Consider the following 18,483-nt stretch of genomic DNA (forward strand, 5'->3'; position numbering starts at 1 on the left):
GGAACAAGTTTCTTATCGGTTTCTGAAAACGTTCGTTAGGACTATTCACCCTCGTGGCGAATACTAGTATAATGTGAAGAGTTCCTCTCCATGGAGGGTTTTGATGATGAGATTTCCTTAAACGTAAGTATGTGCGTAATGATAGGAGGAGTTTTCATTTTTGGTATAGTCACATCGTTGAGACTTGGTGGAAACGAGATAGTACACGTAGTTATATTTCGGAGTTGAGTAGTAGCTGGCCATATATCAGAAGCATAAGGATAGTAAGTCATTGAAGAAAGATGTATCCTTGGATTGTAATATCAATATTCTCGGAGTTTTCAGATGGTAGAAAAGAAACTGATAGAGTCATGTAACATGGTACGTGGTGATGAGAAGGTTTCTCAGGCCCATAACTAGGTATCCAATTTTTTCAGGCAAAACAACTAATTTCAGTCTATTTGGTTTTGAATCGAGAGAGGAGGCCTTTCAGGTGTTCACTTAGAAATATTTTCATATTTGAGCTCCATTTTGTGGTACACGAAATTGGCTAGTAAGGTTGGTGTGGAAAATCACGTTCAAGGTTCGGACACGGAGAGGTTCAATTCTTTCCTTTCGGCTCAAGGCGTCGGTTACAACATTTGCCTTACCTGGATGGTAACGATGTTCACAATCATAATCATATAAAGTTTCAATCCATCATCGTTGTCTCATGTTGAGTTATTTTTGATCAAAAATGTGCTGGAGGCTTTTGTGGTCGGTGAGAATGGTACTTTTAACTCGATAAAGATTGTGTCTCCACATTTTAAGTGCAAAGACAACGGTTATTAATTCATGATCGTGTGTTGGGTAGTTTTGTTTGTATATTCCAATTGTCGGGAAGCATAAGCAATAACTTTATTTCGTTGCATTAACAATGCCCCAAAACCTTGTTTGGAGGCATCACGAAATACCACAATCATCATTGCCTTTGGGAAGAGGTAAGATCGTTGCGGTGGTTAACTTCTTCTTTAAGATTTTATAGTGCCAACTCTTGTTCGACGGACTAAACGAATTTCTTTCCTTCGGGAGTTATCGAGGTTTAAGGACGAGCAATACGAGAAAATTCAGAAATGAATCTTCGGTAATAATCGACGAGATCCAAAAATTTACGAATATGAGTCAGAGTCGTGGGGGTTTCCCAATTACGTATAGCTTTGATCTTTGCGAGATCGACTGTATTACCTTGACCACTAACAACATGGCCTAGGAATTAGACTTCGTTTAACCAAAATTCACACTTGGAGAATTTTGCACAGAGTTGCTCTTTTCTCAAGAGCTCAAACGTAAGACGGAGATGTTGTTCGTTTTCCTTTCTCCTTCGGAGTGTATTAGGATGTCGTGGATGAATACGATGATGAAGTTGTCTAAATAAGGCTTGCATACGTGATCCGTAAGATCCATGAATATGGCCGAGGCGCTTGTTAAACTGAACGACACTAAAAGAATTCATAACTACCATAGCGAGTTCGGAAAACGATTTTGGATACATCTTCTCCCTTAACCCTCAACTGATGATAAACGGGATGGAGGTCGATTTAGGGATACACACGAGTGCCTTGTAATTGATCAAGAGGTTATCGATATGGGGAAGAGGATATCGGTTCTTAACCGATAATTTATTTAGTTCACGATAAACGATACACGTTCTTAGGGAACCATTCTTCTTTTTAACGAATAGGATCGGGGCTCCACACAGTGAACGGCTAGGTTAGATAAAACCACGGTCAAGTAGTTCTTGGAGTTGACTTTGTAATTCTTGAATTCGGATGGGGCGAGTCTATACAATGCACGTGATACATGTACAGCTCCTGGTATAAGATCGATTTGGAATTCAACGGCCTATGAGGTGGAAGTCCCGGTAGTTCCTCGGGAAAAACATCAGAAAAGTCACTAACAATCGGTACATCTTCGATACGCTTTTCATCGGTCTCGACTTTCTTAACGTTAGCTAGAATTGTAAAACAATCTTTACGAAGATATTTTTCAACGTTGAGGCACGAAATGAGGTTGAGCCCGATGCAACTCTTTTTGCTATAAGCGATCAAGGGTTCACCGTTCTCGATAGGGATATGAATGGTTTTAAGATCACAAGGAATGTTGGATTTTCGTCTTGGCTAACCAATCCATACCAAAAATTACATCGAAGTTTTCTAGGTCTAGAGGTATTAAATAGATTTTGAATTCTTTACCCACCATCATTTGGAGCCATTGCAACTTTGGTACGACTTAGCATAATATAACCACGTCAATCAAGTGTCATTATATTGCGCTAGTTAATACCTCCATTCCAACATCTCTCCACATGGTTAAGTTTGTGTAATCATGTAAGTTGCAAATGAACAAGGTGCAACGACATCTCTAACAAGACTCGTATTTAATTGAAAGAGTTAGTGCAATCTCTGAAAATGTGTTTCCCGCGGGAAATGTATAACTGATTGTTCACGTCAAAATGTTCAAAGTTGATTAGTGGTACCCCAGGTATAAAGAGAGTAATGGGTCGTGGTAACGAGTAGTACGCAACAGTAGTGATAGGTAGTGATGACGATACTCATCAATAGTAGTGGCAGTAGTAACAAATAGTGATGTATAGCAAGGAGCATTAGCGTAATACCAGTAGTGAGTAGTGAGTAGTGACCGCAATGGTTGTGAAAGTTTTACCACACTAGTAAGTAGTAAGCCGGGATGGCAGCGAATAATATGGGAAGATAGAATTTCCAAACTAGTTTAATGAATGAAGGCGTTGTTATCCTTACGCGTATGAAACTTGAATTTACGTGTGTTACCCGAAAGTGGTAGAGTACGGGTTCGTATGATGAAAATTTGGTACCATTAAGGAGTTTACCTAAGAAAGATTCAAGTATAAATGCACAAGTAATCAAGTAAGTGCTATCTATAGTAAATGCAAGTCAGAATGCAATGGTTAACTATCTGATTGTAGTCTAGATTCACAAATGCGTCCTAACGACTCTGTCAGACACACTAATGCATATCCTAGATCCCTACAACTAACGCTCTGATACCATCTGTAACGACCCGCCAAAATCGCTACTGACGGCGCCATTAACTTAGGTCCCGTTACATGGTCATAGTCCCTAAATGAGACGCGTTGACCAAAAATTATGTCGCATTCATTTGAAACGTATAATACTTGCAAAGTTTTAAGTTTACCAAACAGTTCGACAACAAGTTTAAGTTTACAAAAGTTGTAAAGTATGAATGAAATAATTTGCGACATAATATAAGTTGAAAATCGCGAATGCTATCAATAGCGTATGTATGTAAGCTTGACCCCAAGCAAGTATATCAAAGTGTGCGCATGTATGCTTGACCCCAAGTAAGTAATCAGAATGTAATCATGTATGTCTGACCCCAATTAAGTATAAGTGTACACGGAAGCATGTATCAAGTAGCCAATAAAGAACCTGAGAAACATATAGAAAACTGTCAACGAAAAACGTTGGTGAAATCATAGGTGTATTTGTAAACGTTGTTTGAACCACAAGCAAGTATAAAGTTGATTATCTAAATTATTTGCATTCCAAAAGTTGTTGTTTATATCATGAGTACCCAATTATCAAGGCTTAACTGAATAGTACCTCTGAATCATAGTGTTAGAACCTACACTATACCAAAAAATATATTTCATCCGCTGACGGTAACGAACCGTCCAAATGAGGGTTCGTTAAACCCGTATGACCACACAACATAAGTTCTCACTTACACCCTACAAGTGTAACTAATGATAATTGAATTAAGGCTTTTGTTCTAACTCGTACGTGGAATGTTGTTTTTCGTACTTGTGTTCAAAGTATAAAAGTATAAATCGTATATGTTTCTCATCCCATGATTTAAAAGTAGAAAAGTTGTTGAAAAAAATGGGACTATGATCTCACCTTGAGTGCACGAGTAAATAACGTACTTCATAAATTAAACGTGTGCAAGAATGAACGCTAGTCTTGACTTAAACAATAGGTTGTATCAATATCGGTAAAGTATAAAGTTGGTCAAAGTGTTCAATTATTCTTATGGCTCGTTACGACTCAATTATTATAGCATGTGAGTCAAATTGTCAAGTTTCATGCAAGATATAAGTATAAACGCAAGTTAGAACGATCGCATAAGCGTTTGGTTAAGTTTGACTAAAAGTCAAACTTGGTCAAAGTCAAAGTCAACTGGATCGGGTCGGGTTCCCGACCATTCCACATAAAAACGTAGTCATATACAAGCATGTTGCAAAATTTCATGTTAAACGGAGTTGCAGTTAAGCGGGAACGAAAGTTGGAAAATCAAAAGTGGGATTGGTCAGGGGTACCTCACGATCGTGAGGTCCAGATCATGCGATCACGTAGTTGTGGTTTTCCAGTGCTGTTTGCTGAATTTGTTATATGCACCGTAAACATTCAAAACACGTATCTTATATCGTTGGAAAGGTAATTTAACAAGGAATACAACTAAACAAATTTCATCAACCAAAACCAACATTTACAATAACCGAAATCTCGTCGAATGATCATTTAATGCTCACCATTTAACGTTTGAAGTCCAAATATGCATTTCATGATTTGGGAATCCAATTTACTCATACGATATGCCGTTTTGAAGGTAATTAAACATACATTGCAACTAAATACTTACTAACAACATTGCAAGGCTTTTAATGCATCAAAAATCACATTTAAAGCTACCAAACCCTAACCAAAAATTATAAAATCCTTAATCATGTTAATGAGGGTTTTCCAAGTCAAACTACATACCAAAATGTAGCTAGTGATGCTAGTAACACATTTAATACATGCAATTTTAACATCTAACACTATATGATCAACCAAATCTCAAGATTAAGCAAGTCACTTTTCAAGTTCATGCTAGTTTATGCAAATAACAAGATCGAGCAAATAAATCACATATTCATGTTAGACTCGAGCTATAGACACTAACTAACACCATTTCAAGTCTATAAATCGAATTTAGAGAAATCTAGAGTTTTTAGAAACCTTACCCCAAGTAGTGAAATTGGTACCAAATTGAAGAGGATGATGCAAGGATCACAAATATGTAATTTGTTTTTATGTTTGTTTACTTGAATTGATTTAGATGATGATTTAATGAACTAGGTGGAAGTGGGTGTTCTTGAACTAGAGAGAAAATGGGAGGTGGAAGGTGAAGTAAATGATTGGAGGAGGTGAGGTGGTTGACTAGTTGACCTAGTCACCACTTTCGCCACTTGACACGATTAGTCCCTCAAGTTTAAAAGCGGGTGCGTGAATTAATCGAACGAATTATCTTGAATACTCTAGAGTAAACGAAAGATGTTATAATTCAATAACAGGAATATTAAATCACTAGTCAACGGAAGATATGAATCTAGATAACGAAAGATATTATTAAAAAAAAAGACGGACGTTAAAATAAATTAACGAAAAAAGGCGGGTTGTTACATCTAACAGACATAAAGTTTGTTTATTAATATAGAAACTATATTAACAGTGACGGTTCTCGAGAAAAATTCCTATTTCTCAAACGTTTCTATTTTTTGAAACCTACTATTTATGGAAAGCTTTCACTTATAGTAAGTTTCTAGTTTAGGAATGTTGGGGTTATAATTCTTTACAAAGATGTTGTACAATCTTGCCCAAACTTCGTTGCTATCATGCAAGTCACTCTGATGATCTTTTGTTACCGGGCGCCCAGGACTCTTGACCAGAATCTAAGTCTTGGCATTCGAGATCCACAAGCGGTTCCCATAAGGCAACAAAGACCACCCTAGGCTGTAAGTAGCAGCGAGGTTCGTATAAAGTGCATGTTATCTTTTAATTATAACCTTCACATAATAGGTGTATAGATACAACTCATTATTAATATACTTAGTATTTTCATATATAGGTGATAATATAATTTAGTGTAATTAAGGTGTTACCATATAGATAGGTTTATAAGTTATAATAATATTATTATCCTTTAATTAATCATTCATTAAGTAATCTTATCAATATATGTGTTACATATATATATACCTACATGATACATATATTCTTTATTATTATCATACATGTATATGTTTATATCTATATTATATATATTTATCATATATGTGTTACATATACAGAAGTGTAAAGGTGGTACATACATATACATACAACTACTTATCAACCTTACAATCACCAATTATATATACATATGTACATGACATACCTATATTATTTTCTCTTTGTGTTTTACTAACTTCATATACATATTCATACATACACATACATACACAGAACGTACATATACATACATATATACACATACATATACACGCATGTATATACATACATATATACACACGAGTATACCTACACCTATACATGTACATACGTACGCATGCATGCATGCACGCACGTATATTATTATCATTATCCATTAATCAATAACACATAATATCATAACCTTTTTAAAATCACAATTCATAAACTTCTACTGTTAACCCTAATCTTTATCATGTACATAATCCTTAACCTTTAACTATTATAATTAGCTTCATAACAAAATCGTAATTAACTACCTAATACTTTATCTATTACTATCTAGTTCTATAATCATACTTAATCATATTACTTATAATCATAATCTTTTATCTTTTAACAATGCTCATCATAACCTAATGTCCTTTTAATAATCAATTTCATAAACAATGATCATAATCATAATTTATAATCAACATCATAATTATATTAACTATATTAACTAGTTTCTTATTAATACTTCATAATTATATCCATACTTGAATATATATTACTAGTTCATATCATTACCTTTTAATCATCATTATCTTCATAATTAAAACATAATAACTAGAATAAAATTATAAGTATGATTATCATTAGGGTTTAGGTATACCTTAAGAGATTAAGATCAAGAAAAAGGTGGCGATTTAGACCCACAACAGAAACAGGAAAAAACAGCAGCAAGAGTGACCAAACGAACGGGTCTTAGGACTGTTTTCATTGCACAGGAACAGCAGGAACAGGAGACTTGTGGGCTGCTCTTGTGTGGCTAATTATAATAGAAAACACAGCAGGAAAAATAGCAAAATAGTGGGGCGTTAATGGCTGTTTGTGGTGGACGAACTCAGCAGCAACCTAGCGACTGCATGGGTGTTTTTTGAGGCTGTTTTGGGCAGTAAAAGGTGGCAACTTACAGCTGCAATTTGTAGCTTCTTGTGGCTCGAAAAAGGGCAGCGGGAAGTAGGAAAACTAGCGATTGTTTTGGACTGCAGAAGGTGGCGAATGATGGCTGTGATGGTGGTCGAAAAAAGGGTTGAACAGCAGTAAAAAGAGGTGGCGATTAGGGTCTATTTGTGGGGGTTTGGGCTGCAAAAATGCAGCAGGATATGGTGGTGGTGATCGACTGAATCACAGCAGAAAAAACAATCGATCTTGGGCTGTTTTTGGTCGAATGAAAGGATGATGATGGGCTGTAGCAACCTGTAAACTAAATGAGGAACAAGGAGAAGTGTTTGTGTGATTTTTTTTAATGCAAATTGTGAATGAGAAAATCAGGAGCTAATGGGTCTTTTTATAGAATGCGAATTAGAATTATGATCATACTAGGATTGCTTAGGCAAACTTGGTGATCAAGAATTAGGATTTAGATTAGAATGCAAGGAAAATGTAGTTGATTAGGATTAGGATTACGATTAGATTAGCTTAGGGATCAAGTTTTTTTTTTTTCTTTTTTTTATTAAACATAGCCGATTATATATATATATATATATATATATATATATATATATATATATATATATATATATATATATATATATATATTATTTATTTATTTATCATTTTATTTATTTTATTACTTCAAGTCTTATATTGAACACTATAGTTTTAATTATAAAGTTAATGATATAATTTTTATATTTTCGTAGTGAGTTAAAATAATTATATGCTTCCAGTTAATATTAATAATTACTATAGCGTAATAAATACTAGGGTTAGGGTTTATATTTAATATTTAGGGTTAGTGCTTAAGTAATAAATACGATCATTTAATACATGTATTAATTATAGTTCATTAATCGAAAACGGATAACAACCCTAAATTGAATACACAGAAGAATAAATGAAAACCCCAAGGGAATTTTAGTCATTTCAGAATGGAAAAATGAGGATTGTTATAACAACCCTGGACCCACCCAGTCAGTGCAACTAGGACCAACCGGTTGAATGAAGTTCAGTGGATCCCGGCGGTAAAGATCGAAGGAATGCTGAGTCCATTGCAAATCAAGTCATCATTTATAAAACCCATAAAAATTATGTGATAGTATGATGACGATGGATTTGAAAATTGATTAGAAGTCATCAATTAAAGATGGATTTGTTGTTGATTAGAATCAAAAATCGATTAGAGTTTGTGTGTGGGAGAGCAAAATTTTGGCGGGTGTATGTGTGTGTGTGAATTTGAAAAAGCAAAAAAAAAAAAAAAAATTTACGGTCGGGGGTCGAATTTGTGACAACCCAAAAATTCCCGACTGAATTTGAACTTTATCTTTACATTATTCCGACACGATAAGAAAAGTTGTTAAGTTGAATCTGAATAATTTTAAACTGTGTTCATACATTCATTTAACTTCGACCAAATACCGACGATTCATGAACAATTATATAAATGGATATGATTATACATATATGTATATATATATATTATAACTTGAAAATGTTAACAAGTATTAGACATATAATACTTTACATAAACGTATTTGTTTTTGTATATGTTTGATATATTTATTGACGAAATTGAATGATTATATCAAATGATTGAGTTATCAGGATTCTTTGATTTCGAGTCTGTGGTGAGAGGTCCACTACGATTTAAGAAATATGTCCTTTTTATCAGTATTCGGAATATTTGGAAATGTGATTTACAAAAAGTGTCATTAATGAAAGTTAGTCAAGAGTTAGTATTTCAAAAGCATACTTTACAGTGATTGCCTCGTGACCCTTGGTAAATTAATTATTTAGTTTTCATATTACTCAAAACATTATTTGATATAATAACTTCTATTATTTAAACGAGTTTAAATTATAAATATAACTAGTTTTTGAAAAACTAAATGTTATGCTATTACATAAATATTTCAATTATAATTTATACAAGTTTATATTTTAATTGATATATATATATATATATATATATATATATATATATATATATATATATATATATATATATATATATATATATATATATATATATATATATATATATATATATGTATATATATATATATATATATATATATATATTACAAAATAAAATATAAACTTAAATATAAAACGTTTGGATTTAAATACTTTGATAAATAAAGAGATGTTGATTTATAGAAGCAAATGACCAAAACACTCAAATGTATAAATTAAGCTTCATGTAATATGATTCATCAACGATTTTAGTCTATATTTGGACAAGGGTACGAGTCACGAAACGTAAAGTGTTAGTTTTCTAAGCGTACGAAAAGCCGTTCGAGAAACCGTAACTGAGACATTAGTCGAGTGACAACGTACAAGTCGTTGGAACTAAGATTACAAGTTAACCTTGCACGTGAATATTATATAATATATATATAATTATATAAATAATATATATATATATATATATATATATATATATATATATATATATATATTTATTTATTTATTTATTTATTTATTAAACCATTGGCAACCCACGTGAAACTTGATTGTGAGCAGGCCGCAATCGCGGTATGTATACTCACAAAACCTCCGCAGTCGTGGAGGTGTCTTTAACCTGATAGATGAGAGCCATGCGATCGCATGGAATATACAAGGGACACTTATGCGATCGCATGAGCGTCGGTGGCCAGAAATCTCCTATAAAACTTGCTAACCAGTCGACTACATCTATCTCTCTATCTTCCTCATTATATAATTATAATTATATTTATATTATTCATATTATTATTATTATTATTAAGATTAAAATTATTATTAATTTTATAGTTAGGAGTATTATTATTATTAATATTATACATAAAATACTACGACGAGGGTATGCTTGAATTATTTCAAAACAAGTCTTTCGAGCGGGATAGAACTAAGGAAATTATGGGTCTTTCGAGGTTATGGGTATTATTCAGGGGTATGCTCGTGAGATCAATCTAGTATTTATCATCTCCGTTGCGTCTACGTACTTCCTGCAATATTGAATCTCAATATTGATACGTGAGCACTCATAACTTAACTTTTAGATATTAATAGTGTATCCCTGACTAGTGCTCGATTATATATAATTATGCATGCTTGTATGTTTAATTTTATCGTTAGTTAGCTTATGATAAATTATGAATTTGATACATATGCGATTGAGATAAAGTATATGTTATGCATGTTGTTGGAAAGCTGGTGAAAAATTAATAACTTTTCATTTAGATATCGAATGGTTTCGATGAACAGATTAGAAGTTATAGTCAACTGAATTTTGGTATTATTGTTAAAATGATTATTATTACTATCGTCGTTATTATTATTATTATCTAATAATTATTATTATTATTATATTTATTAATACTATCATTATTAATATATGTATCATTATTTAAAAATCATTATTATTATTATTATTATTATTATTATTATTATTATTATTATTATTATTATTATTATTATTATTATTATTATTATTATTATTATTATTATTATTGTTGTTGTTGTTGTTGTTATCATCAAAAATTATTATTAATATTATCATCATTATTATTAAAATTACTAGTATTATTATTAATATTACTATAATACTTATTAGTATCATTATCGTTAAAACTAATATTAGTATTATCTAATTATTATGATTGCGATTATTATAATTATTATGAATGCGATATAAAAGAGGATTAAAAACTAGTAAACAAATCGATTAGGAAACAATGAGTATATGTATCATGATGAAATAAAAATATTGTAAGTTATTGATTTAGATAAAAATATCGTTTTCATTATTTTTATCTATATTATTATTAAAAGTATTATTAATATTAAAACTATCATTTTTTACAAAAATTCTAATTTATAGGAATATCATTGTTAACATAAAATATCATTATTATTATCATTTTAGTATTATTATTAATAAAAATTATCATTTTATCATAATATCATTTTTAATAAATATAAATATTGTTATTATTATTAGTAGAATAATAATAATTATTATTACAAAATAATACAACTTTTACTTACTATTGTTATTATTGATGTTATTTTATCAAATAAATATGTGATACAAAGATATTTTACTACGTGTAATATAATTACAATAATAATACCTATCATATTATTTTTTATGATATTAAATGAACTTTATAAATTTTATTACTTAAGATATATAAAAGTATATTCTTATTATATAAATTTTAATATAAAATTTTATTTATTAATAATTGAATTATATTTTTACTCTAATAAAATCTGTTAAAAATATTTAAATATATAAAACGACTATATTTAAACTATATAATAATCATGTATAGATTTTGGAAGTCATTTTGGTCAAGATGACTTTTGTTGACTTTTGCATATTAGTCTCGAGCTTTAGGATTGTGGTACACTATGACTTGACCTAAATTGGTAGACAAATATTGACCAACATATATATATATATATATATATATATATATATATATATATATATATATATATATATATATAATTAATATAGGTTCGTGAATCCGAGGCCAACCTTTCACTTGTTCAATGCCATCATAAGCATAATTACTACGAAATACAGTATTGTGAGTTCATTTGATTCCCTTTTACTCTTTACATTTTTGGGACTGAGAATACATGGGTTGTTTTTATAACTGTTTTTATTAAATACTTTTGAAATATATATTTTTGGGACGGAGAATACATGACATGCTTTTATAAATGTTTGACGAAATAGACACAAGTATTCAAAACTACATTCTATGATAGAATTATTTAGATTCGGAGGTTCGATTTGCACTAGCTACTATCAGTGAGAAATTTTTGCATTGCACGATGCATTAGCTACCGTTTAGCTACCCTCGGTGAGAAATTTTTGCATTGCACGATGCATTAGCTACCGTAGGTGATTTTATGTAGCATTAGCTACCCTCGGTGAGAAATGTTTGCATTGCACGATGCATTAGCTACCGTTGTAAGATTGTTTAATGGTGAGAAATTTTTGCATTGCACGATGCATTAACTACCGAAATGGTTCAATTTAGTAGTTACTATCGGTGAGAAATTTTTGCATTGCACGATGCATTAGCTACCGTTTTAGCTACCCTCGGTGAGAAATTTTTGCATTGCACGATGCATTAGCTACCGTTGTTGTATTTTCCTCGGTGAGAAATTTTTGCATTGCACGATGCATTAGCTACCGTTGGTGAAATAGTATTGTATTAACTACCACGGTGAGAAATTTTTGCATTGCACGACGTATTTGCTACCGTTGGTGAGTTTGTTTTGAAAGGTTCCGGTGTTCTTCATATGAAAGATTTTTACTGTAGTGAGCAGACCTGCACATATTGTTTTTGAAATATGAGTATCTTGTTGTTTATTATATTATTGGGAATGATTGTTTATGATAAACTAATGAACTCACCAACCTTTTGGTTGACACTTTAAAGCATGTTTATTCTCAGGTATTAAGGAAATATTTCGCTGTGCATTTGCTCATTTTAAAGATATTACTTGGAGTCATTCATGGCATATTTGTAAGACCCGAATATTTTATTGTACTTATGTATGTATAAGTTATTTAAGTTGTGGGGTTTAGGTTGTATTTAATTAAAAGGCAAAAGAAGCTGAACTGGGCATCTGGCGCACCGCGCGGCCTTATGGCGCGCCGCGCCATTACGGGCTGACAGCTCACTTTGTTTTTAATTAGATATTTTGAGGTCAATTGGGTAAATTCACTTGAGGGCCGACCTTAAGGAACTAGATCAGTTTTGGGGAGCCTCATAACTCCATTTTCATCTACTTCACTTCTTCCAATTTAGTTTCTAGAGAGAGAGAGAGATTCTTAGTGAGGGAAAGCTTGAATCAAGGAAGAAGGAGGCGATTTCGGATCAAAGTGCGGGTATTAAAGTTGTTCATCTTTCCTCTAGCTATGTTTTGATCATAGTGGTATGCTCTAATCTTGATTTCCTTGTTTAATTTGTGGAAGGGTCAGAGTTAGGGTTAATGATGAACTTAAAACCCATTTGTGGGTGAATGGGGTGTTTTTGGATGAATTTGGGTCATGAAGACTCAAAGATGACTAACTAGGGTTTTCAAGTGTTAGATTGATGATTTTGAACTTAATTGGTTAGTTAAAGTACTAGAACACTTTAATGATATGTAAATGGGTGTTATTGGGTATGGATGACCCAAATGGGTGTGTTAACTTTGAAATGGGTCAAATGAGTCTTTAATGACCTAAGCGGCCTAGCAAGTATGAAAACGAGTTAGCCTTGTGACCTAAGTGTGTTTTAAACCCATCTTGAAGAATGATTAGGGTTTTGGTGTGTGTTGACCCAATTTAGGGTTAAGGGTGCAAATGGGTTGAAATTGCACCTTGGGTCAAAATGGCTTAGAATGGTGAAAGGGTTTGGTTGACCGACTTGAGTTTGCGTTTGATTATATGTATAATGTGATAGGTACGTTACTTTGAGGTTTCGCAAGCTCGGGTATCTTTTCACAAGGCTTTGAGGTAAGTGGAATAATTATATGCGTATGTATATAATGTATCTATTTGTTGTAGCGTGAAATGTGTAGTGTCGAGGTGTTAAGACACCACGTTTCATGTGAAGAGTGTAGCATCGAGGTGTTAAGATGCCACTCGGGTGTAGCATCGAGGTGTTAAGATGCCACCTAGGAGTGTAGTGTCGAGGTGTTAAGACACCACTCCGTAAAATAGTGAGTGATGCATCGAGGTGTTAAGATGCCACTCGGGGTGATGTGCCGAGGTGCTAAGGTGCCACCCTAGGGGTTAGTGGTGCGAGGTGTTAAGTGCCCTAACGGATGTTACGAACACCGATGGAGTTTTCGCGAGCGCCGTTCCCTTGTACTATTGGTTAACCATGGTTATTTGTGTTGTAAGCATATTATATTATTCGAGTTATATTCATATGCGGTTGTTATGCTAGCTTGTGGTATTGGAGATTTATAGCTTGCTATTGTGACGATAAGCTAAATGTGTACGCTAGCGTGTTTGCGGTTTGGTGTGGAAGTGTATGCAAGTAGGTATAATTATATATGTATTCGTATAATTATTGCATTCACTAAGCTTTGCTTACGCTCTCGTTGTTTACTATTTTTATAGGTTTGGTTGTGGACAAGGGTAAGGGCATTATCATGGAATAGAGATTCCCGCTTTGTTGATTATGGGACGCTTATTGGAAGTTTAGTTCTTGGAGTTTGACCGTGACTTGGGTAGTTTAATCCCAAACGCCATGCTCGTAGTGTAGTTTGGTACTTAAACTTTTTAGCGGTCGAAACTTATATTTTGTATTAAACTCGTAAAATGGCCGAAGTGGGCCCCGCTTTGTAAAACTTATTTTACGTTTGAATTGTGTTAGTTTTACATATTTGAATGTGTGGTTAAAAGCGTGTCGTCTAAAAATGTCGGGAACTAGTCGATCTTTTTCGCATTTTGAGACTTTCCGGACAGACCCGAATGGCACGCCGCGCGGCCATCCTGGCGCGCCGTGCCAGTTCACTGTGCAGCAATTTTTTTTTTATTTTGTATTTTTCACGTGGTTTGCTCGCGGGTTGGTTTGGGTTGTTACAAGTGGTATCAGAGCATGGTCTAAGGGATTTAGGCGACTTGAGATAGGTGCCTAGACTTAGACTTTAATGTGTATGCGCTTTTTGCGGGACTTGTAGGAGACGGGTCGGACCGGGGATTTGGTTAGTTCTTAGGTCTATGTGAACTAACCTTGCACTAATCATTTTGTGTTGTTTTAGCAATCATCAAGCGAGATAGACGTTGTACTAGCAAGTTAATGCGACGTGCTCGCGTAACAATGATTAGCTACCATTGTTACGGGTTCAAGACGTGTCAAACAAGCAATGTACGACGAGTATCAACCAAGATGGGGCGGTGTGGTATATGTATGTCGTTCCTTTTCGTTTCGTTGTTTAATCTATATGCATTCTTTAGAATGAAGACGGAAGATGGAACCAGAACGGACGCGCCTATTCATGAGGGGAATGATGAGTTAACATTAAGGATTGAGGCGGAGTTCGAACGCAATATCTTGATTTTCGCCAACAAGGTTAAGCAAGTTCTCCAAGAGTGGTTTGAGGGAATAGTGACCGAGATGGTTCGAGACCGAGTGCCTAAGGTCGTGAAGGAAGAGTTAGAAAAGAGGTTTCCTAAACCTCAAGGTGACGGTGACGAAGGAGCAACTATGGGGATTGAATCTCATGCTTCAAAATTTGCTGATCACTCTTTGGGTAAGAGAAAGTTAGAATCAAGAGGTGCTCCTAGTAAAAGGGCGAGAAGTACGCCCGGAGGTGTTGAAAAAGTGAAGAAGAGGAGTAAGATAGGTTATGGGCCTAGGCGCTTTCGGGGTGGAGGACGAGGTCATTTTACACGGGATTATACGAGTGTACCTTTAAGCACGATCAAGTGCTTTATTTGCCAAAAGAAGGGACACCGTAAGTCAGAATGTTCCGAATCGTTTGTAGATCGGGTTAGGAGGTTAGAGCGTGACTATCTGATGATCAGTGGAGCGCAAGGGTCCAACGATGATGTTTCAGGTATTTTCGTCTTTGGTACAAATATGCCTTATTATTGTTTATTTGTGCCGATGGATTCGTGTATGTATTAGGGACTTAAACTTTGCTTCGAGATCTATTTAGACTCAAGTGAACTCGGTGAAGATTCGGTTTGTTGATGGTTTTGATGATAGTGCACCAGGGTTGCGCCTGAGTCGTTGACTCGTGGAAACGCGCCCTGGGACGAATGCATAGTGGTAATACGTAGTATTGATGCGGGTGACATTCCTAATGGAAACACCCTATGATGACATTTGTATTGACGGACGAGGGCGTAAGACTTGGTGCAATCAAGCATTTCTTAGTGATAGGGTAAATGAATCCACTAAGCCATGAGAATGAACTTTGGCGTTAGCTTGTGAGCGCGTGTTCGCGTTTGTAGTGAAGTGGGTGAAACCCTTGAGAGCATGTGTGTATCATTGACCGGATGCTTTCGTAGTGGTAACGGGTAGAAAGGATTTGATAGTTGGAAAAGTCTACCTTGCGGGTAGCGGTAATTTCGTTCTAAAAGGATACGTGTTATGTTGACATTGTGTCATCACTTTAGTGGCGCAATCGGGTGACGGCAGACGTTAGTATTTATTATTATCGAATTGAGCTCTCGAGAATTCAGGAAGAGGGACCGACGCCAAGTATGGTCGTGTACGACGGTAAATGGCGAAATCGTTTGACTTTGTAATCTTGACGATTTGATTTAGGAACGAGGTTCTACGTTGGAAAGTTGGTAGTGTTACATCAAAGAAATTGTGTCGACTTTATTAGGATTTATATTCCTACCGAGGAAGCGTAATGGGATTTGAGAAAGGGTACGATGCCTCATTGTCGTATACTTTGGGTAGTAGTTACAAAATAGCCATTTTGTGTACTACGAGGAAATTAGATATATGTGTTTATTTGGGGTCATCTCTCTGTTGACCGCGTTTGACTTGTGATAGGTGATGAGGGATATCCAGAAGGATTAACTCTTCGTTACCACGCTTGGTTGTGATGGATGGCAAGCGGCTCTCGGGAAGAACCGTTACTTGTATATTTACGATTTTAATTGCCCATAGGAATTGTGCACATAGCCGTTTTGTGCACATGGTTGTGAGTAATATTCGGTTTTACTCATACATTGGTATTAATAGTGCGGTAGCCGTGTTTCACACACATATTGTTGGTAGTATTGCAATAGCCGTTTTTGCGCACTACGGATATATCACGATAGCCGTTTTTGTACACCTTGAGTTTTGTATTGAATGACCTTCTTATTGTTAGTATTGAAAACTACTGGTTGTATACGCCTGTGGTTCGGTCATGAGGACCATGTTGTGTAACTAGTGATACAATAGCCGTGTTCTGATCAAATACTTGCGGTAGATGCGTATTAGCCGTGTATGCGTACTAAGAGGGGTGTTAGGTGGAAGGTGTTATCCGTAAGGATTCATTTTTACTTGGCCTTCATCTTTTGGGTTGTTGACATTAGGTTGAGACTTGGTGGTTTTTAGCATTGTACTTGGTAAGGGTACGCTAGGGGATTGATATCTTGGCACGAGATCGGTTAAGTTCTTCCCGATATAAGGGATTGAGCAAACGTTGTGCTCGGAATTATGGACTTAGGTAAATTGCGGGTGACAATTTGGTTATTAATGTTGACTCTTAGAGAATGATTTCCTAGAGAAGTTGGAAGAATACGTGACGACTTCGCGTATTCTAAGTGATCATTATAGACTTCGGATGTTGTGTGTATTGCACGTTTCGGAATGCGTGCAAGTGTGTATTTAGTTATTGGAATAATCTTCGAATTAATGATTAATTGACGATTCGATTTCAATGGCGGTTTTGTGATTATGTGGCGAGTGTTGTACGCTCTTGACGGCCACTCTTTTCTTTTATGATTTTGGGGGTATACGTGGTGTGCCGTTCTAGAGGCATTTCCGTTAATCGCGTTCGTGTGCGAGTAGAGTCTTGGTGGTTAACTATCCTTATGTATGTAGGTAACCGGGTTAATGGTTAGGACCAAGTTGGAAAGATGTAAGCCTTGGTGTTCCAAGCGCCTCCTTAGTGTTGAGATGGAAATAAGTAGACTAGCTATGAGGCCTAGGTGGATAGTGAATAGCAGGTGCCGCTAGGAAGTCATGGGTGTCGAGCCGTAAGGTTCGTTAGATTTGTGTGACCGCGTGTAGTTAGGTGACGTGTGACATCAAGAGTAGACCCCGTAAGGGTCGAGTCTGGGAGACTCGGTGTTAGTAATCGGAGTTGGATAACACAACGTCAGGTGCCTCCTTATACCTACTAGTGTAACTTTTGACCCCGATGATGTGATTGCTTTGATTTTGGGTACCAGTGAGAAACTCAAATTTACAACGGTGGTATAGTGTGATGTTTAGCGAGCGTTGACACTCAAATGATTTGAAAGACCGAGGTTCGAATATCTTATAACGAGTCCTTAGAAGGATTATTTAGTATGACCAACGCCGGAGAATGCGGAAAAGTTCCTATCTAGTAGACGTGATGAGTTAACGGGTGTCGCTCATTTAGGAAAGGAAAGCTTCAATGGTCTTCGAAAAAGTCCCAAGTTGGACTTTGGAGTTAATTGCGAAGGTAGTTAGCGACGTGAGACGGTATGGCGAAGTTCCCGATAGAGGGATACGAGAGATTTTCGAAAACTGTCGGGATGATTCCCGAATAT

The sequence above is a fragment of the Rutidosis leptorrhynchoides genome, chromosome 4 (genome assembly GCF_046630445.1).
Source record: "Rutidosis leptorrhynchoides isolate AG116_Rl617_1_P2 chromosome 4, CSIRO_AGI_Rlap_v1, whole genome shotgun sequence".
Taxonomy (NCBI): domain Eukaryota; kingdom Viridiplantae; phylum Streptophyta; class Magnoliopsida; order Asterales; family Asteraceae; genus Rutidosis; species Rutidosis leptorrhynchoides.